Raw genomic sequence first — 6,131 nt, forward strand, 5'->3', positions numbered from 1 at the left:
TGTAAAGTACTTAACGTAGGCAAGACCATTGGAGATACTAAATACAGCTTAGATAACAAAGAAATTAGCAAATCGGAATGCGAGAGAGATCTAGGAGTTATGATTAGTAACGACCTTAAACCAAGGCAACAGTGCATTAATGCGAGAAATAAAGCAAATAGGGCCCTAGGATTTATTTCGAGAAGCGTGAGCAATAGATCATCTAAAGTAATACTGAAACTTTATCTAGCATTAGTAAGGCCACATTTAGACTACGCAGTACAATTTTGGTGTCCTTACTATAGAATGGATATTAATTCGTTAGAAAATGTACAGAGAAGAATGACTAAAATGATACATGACGTCCGGAACCTGTCATATGAAGACAGACTGAAAAGACTAAGTCTGCATTCGCTAGAGAGGCGTAGAGTAAGGGGAGACTTAATTGAGGTTTTTAAGTGGATGAATGGTATAAATAAGGGAGATATTAGCAAGGTACTTAAAGTGAGCATACAGGATAGAACTAGAAATAATGGTTTCAAACTAGAAAAATTCCGTTTCAGAAAGGAAATCGGTAGAAATTGGTTTGGTAATAGAGTAGTAGACGAATGGAATAAGCTACCTAGTAAAGTAGTTGCTGCCTCTTCCATTGAGAGTTTCAAGCATAGGCTAGATAAGCATATGACAAATAAGGGGTGGATATAGAATAAAGAAAATATTATAACCAATACTAATTAAAAAATAAATTTTCTTTTCAGGTTACACTATGATAGTCTCTATTCTCCTTTCACACTTTCCTGTAAAATGTCCACGCCAGTTTTTCTATACGGCGTGGTGTTCTTTCTGACTTTTTCCTGCCGGCTTCGGCTGGAGGGTTTGGAGGGCGGGGGAGAGCCTTCTTCTTTGCTATCCTTATCTCATTCTAGTAGTTCAGTTACTCTTCTAGGAGCTGCCTAGCATGGGCCAACCGGCCTACTGCAGTTATCCTCTCTTCTTATGTTCTTATGTTCTCTCCCTTCCTCCTTCCTCCTTTCTCTCTCCCTTGTCCTTCTCCCACTTTCTCTCCCTTTCCTTCCTCCCTCACCCTCGTCGTCCCTTGTGTCTCCATTTTCTGGTTTCTTTTCCCTCTTTCCTCCCTCCCTGCCTCCTTCATTTCCTCTCTCCCCCCTCCCCTCTCCCTCCCTCTCCTCCTTTTCCTTTCTCACTCTTCCCCTCTCCCTCCCCCCACCTCTCCATTTCACAGACCCTCTCTCACTCCATCCCTATCGAAGGTTGTTGCCCTTTAGCCTCCCCCCCTCTCTCTCTCTCTCTCTCTCTCTCTCTCTCTCTATCTAACTATCTATCTATCCATCCTGCCTTTCTGTGTGGGGGGGAGGGGGGAGGTAGAGTACTTCACCACACATACGAGTTGGCATGGCTTTTAGGCTTAAATACCACTCATTGTTTAGGCGGGGAGAAAGAGAGGGGTTGGGTGTCGGGTGAGAGACGAGGAGGAGGCGAAAAGAGGACCTTGAGAGAGAGAGAGAGAGAGAGAGAGAGATTGTAGGTATGTGCTTCTTTTATCCTGTTTCTGGATCCCACCCGACTGAGGATGCTGCTGCTAGTGATGGTGATGATGATGATGATGATATATACTGTGTGTGTGTGTGTGTGTGTGTGTGTGTGTGTGTGTGTGTGTGTTTTAAGGATGATGAACGTGAGGATGCTAGTGCTGCTGCCAATGATGATGATGATGATGATGATGATAGGATGGCGCTGCTAGTGATGATGATGATAGATGATTGTCAACAGCCTCCAGTAACCCATTCACACCGATGACGTATATTTCCTTATTCAACCTAGACTGATACCCATTCACTTAGGCCAGGCTATATACAACTAAGGAAGGACGCCAAGAACAAGTATTGCGTTGGCAGAGACATCAGTTTATCTCTCCAGTTCAGAAAGTATACCTTGCTGAATGTACCCGGCTGGTGAGAGAGAGAGAATATCAAGGTTGTCATCGGACTGAAGGGGTTAGCTTTGTAAATATTAAAATAAGTTGTACTCCTTTCATTTTTAATACATGTACATTTGCCCCCTCTTTTTTTTTTTTTTTTTTTTCTAGGGGTGTATAATGTTGCAAAAGGATGAAAATCTGGGCCATGTTAAAGGTGTAGGCTGTAATAAATAAAACAGAATGCATTATAGAAAATCTGGGCAAAGTTGAAGCGAATGCAGTATTAAAAAAAGAATATTGGTCAGGTTAGAGTGAATAAAGACGAAATGCAGTAACCATGGCAACAAGGAAATGGACAAACTTGAGCGTATTAAAGCAACCTGACTGAAGTACCTGGGTGAAGATTGTGAGACGAGCCCCTGTCGATTCTCTCTCTCTCTCTCTCTCTCTCTCTCTCTCTCTCTCTCTCTCTCTCTCTCTGTTTATGTATGTCATTTTATCTACCTATATATATGACAAGAAAGAGATAGGTGTATTTGGTTGCCTGTCTATCTTTATCTCCATCTATCTAGCCACCTTTCTATCCAGCCATACGATTTTACTGCCCTCAAGAGAAGCCTTTAGTGTCGGTATGGCCTTGTCTAGCTGACGATGCCAACAATGCTTCAGTGTGCGTGTGTGGGTGATGTCTGAGAGGGTAGTAAATGTGTGTGTGTGTGTGTGTGTGTGTGTGTGTGTGTGTGTGTGTGTGTGTGTGTGTGTGGTTTGATCCTGTGCCAGGTGAGAGAGGGGGGATTAGTGAGTTGGTGGAGAGACCGTGAGATGTAGAATGAAGTCGGGAAGTAAGGATTCGGTAAGCAGATAGAGGAAAATTTAATTAGGCTGAGAGAAAGAGAAAGGGGGGGGGCGAAGCTCGTTAGTGTCAAAGAAGTGATATGGAGAGCAGGATGATGAGAGAGAGAGAGAGAGAGAGAGAGAGAGAGAGAGAGAGAGAGAGGGAGAGAGAGAGAGAGAATTTGCCTGCCATTTGTAGCTGTCAGGAACGCAATTCGTATTTAACAGACCATTTCGCCGCTTTGTAAACTTTGGCAGAAGGTTAGTTGGGAGAGAGAGAGAGAGAAATTTGCGTATATGCACATATATGCATCTATAAAAGTGAGAATGCCATATGGTGAATTAGAGAGACACTGCTGAATCAATAAAGGTCTCACATTCCCCCCCTCTCTCTCTCTCTCTCTCTCTCTCTCTCTATTTCTCTCTCTCTCTCTCTCTCTCTCTCTCAGGGTCACTGTTATATAACTTGGACAAATAGTTTACTGTAACGTGACACCACACACACACACACACACACACACACACACACACACACACACACACACACACACACACACACTCCGAGTTGGTGTCATATTTTCTCTCTCTCTCTCTCTCTCTCTCTCTCTCTCTCTCAATTGTAGAGCAGCAGACATTGTTCCTTTATTGCGTGACTGGCCATGGACCAAAGTACGGCGACCTTGACTGTCCTTGTGTGTGTGTGTGTGTGTGTGTGTGTGTGTGTGTGTGTGTGTGTGTGTGTGTGTATGCGCTTTACGTAACACCATCTTTAACCAGCCTAATCTTGGCCCTACACACACAGATCGCCAAATTCTTGTACTCGTCTCCATAGCACGCCTTCCTTACCAATTTACTCTTGCATGTAGGCTAATACCCGTGCCTCAATAAGTATTTTTTTTTCCCCCAAGATTTACGAGATTCCCTAGCACCTGTTCCTTACCTGTTTATTTCAGTGTATACCATGTAAATATTCTCGTGTTTAAACTGCTTCTTCCCCTTAAGCTGCAAGGCTCCCCAGGTCCTCTTAGATACCATTTTTTTTCTTTTTAATTGTTGATGGCCTTGGAGAATCTCGTATCATTCCTTTCTTAACAGTGTTTTTATGGTGTCTTGGTGGGCATTGGAGGCTTCCTTCTCCCTAGCACTTCTTCGTTACTAGATAAATTCTCTGCATGGTATTGTAATGTTTCTCTGTGTGATATTAGTTTTGTGTGTGTGTGAGTGTGTGTTTTAAGAGACTAACACCTTTTACTCCCTTGCTGGCTATTGCAATGCGTGTCTTGTTGAAGAGTTTTATATTCCATTTAATTAATATTGTTTTCAATACTTTATTTGTGCAAACTGTGCTATTCATGTGTACCGCAGAAAGTGGATAGACATTGATAATACCATACTATGAATCTAAATAACAGGTGATGCCGTTGTAGAGATATAAATAACAGAAAACAGTTAAAAAATGACCATAGTTTAATTTCTTCCCTAGGCTTATATCGTTGTGAGTGCATGAGATGAGTGTTTTAATCAATCAGCTGATAATGACGGCGCCTTTTGTTTACATCTTGTCAGCTGATTACGCGCGCCACGTGGTCTAATAGCGGCATCCCACGCTTCGGTGGTGTTTATTGATTTATTTTATTTACCTTACTGTCAGGCTTATCACACTTTATAGTCTGTGAATATTTTGTGTAGATGATGATAAGTATAGGTGATTCTTTGTTTTACTTCATCTCTGTGTGCTTTGAAGATGGTGTATGGCAATTTATGTGTGTTGCATAGTTCCATACCAGAATGAACCCCTGTGTGTGTGTGTGTGTGTGTGTGTGTGTGCGCGTGTGAGTTACCGTACCATTTAACAATTATTAACACTTGAGTGTAAGGGATGGATAATATTGTGTTTATAGTGTCTGCAGAATCCTTTTTCGGTTACTGTGAAACATGTATACACTATAGCCTGTAGTTAATTTTGTGTGTATGTATGTATGTAGGTAGGAATTATTACTATAACTACTACTACTATTACTACTACCGGTACTACTACTACTACTACTACTATTATTATTATTGTGATATATTATTTTCATTACCGGTATTTAGTGTGTTTCACTAGGTATCGTGTTATGTGTTAGAATTCCTATGTTACTCATCATATGTTCGCAGTGGGGTTGTTTGCGGTGTGAGGAAAGAGAGAGAGAGAGAGAGAGAGAGAGAGAGAGAGAGAGAGAGAGAGACTGGTTACCGGCGTCTGGGAGAGGGGAGAGAGAGGAATATGGAAGAGGGAGAAGGGAGAGGAGGTAAGTGTGTGGTTACTATTGGATAGGGGAGAGGATGTGGCTCCCCTGGGCTCTTCTTACACTCCCCTTCCCCTTCAATAGTCTCCCTCACCCTTCCCCTCTCCCCTTTTCCCTCCCCTCCCCTCCCCTACCCTCTCCTCTCCTCCCCTCCCACCCTCCCCTCCGTTCGTCTACCACCACCATAACTATGCTTCATCGAACCCTTTCTTTACTCTCTGTTTCTGTCAACAACAATTTTTTTTTTTTTACTGTTGCGATATTGTATTCTATCAATCTATAGCCCGACGCCCTAATCCCGCAAAGGGTGGCCGCAAGCAAAACGCCTCCAAGTCGCTCTATCACCCACCATTTGACTACCCCTTATCCATATTTTCCTTGTTTATGCATTTCTTCCTTGTTTATGCATCTCTGCCTTGTTTATGCTTCTCCGCCTTGTTTATGTATCTCTGCCTTGTTTATGCATCTCTGCCTTGTTTATGCATCTCTGCCTTGTTTATGCATCTCTGCCTTGTTTATGCACCTCTTCCTTGCTTATTCATCCCTTCCCAGGTTATTTACGTGTCCTCCTGTTTACATTTATTTTTCCTTTTATTCCTTAATTCTTCTTATTCTTTCATACATTTTTTTCATACATTTTTTCTTATTCTTTCATACATTTAGTTTTATTCTCGGTTTCCATCTTTCTTAGTGTTATCTTTTATTTTTTCCTCTTTTCTTTCCTGCATATGTTTTTGACTTTTCTTTTCTTATTGGTAGCTATCATTGTTTTTTTTTTATCATTATCGTTCTTCCTGATTTTACCTGTTCCTCTCTCTCTCTCTCTCTCTCTCTCTCTCTCTCTCTCGTGTAACCGCGTGTAGTACGAGAAAATGCCATTTAAATGAAATTATTGAAAGTCGATGAATATCCAGAGAGAGAGAGAGAGAGAGAGAGAGACGAAGGAAGGAAGGAATAGGAAAGTAGTTTAGGCAACGCCATGCATTTGTCTGGCTTCTGCCTCATAGGCTGAAAGAAAGAGAGAGAGAGAGAGAGAGAGAATCTAATAATGAATGAAAGAGGGGAAGGCAGTGAAAAAGATGTAATAAAGA

The sequence above is a fragment of the Coenobita brevimanus genome, chromosome 71, assembly GCF_032717465.1.
Source record: "Coenobita brevimanus isolate Jiangsu-jjx chromosome 71, ASM3271746v2, whole genome shotgun sequence".
Taxonomy (NCBI): Eukaryota; Metazoa; Arthropoda; class Malacostraca; order Decapoda; family Coenobitidae; genus Coenobita; species Coenobita brevimanus.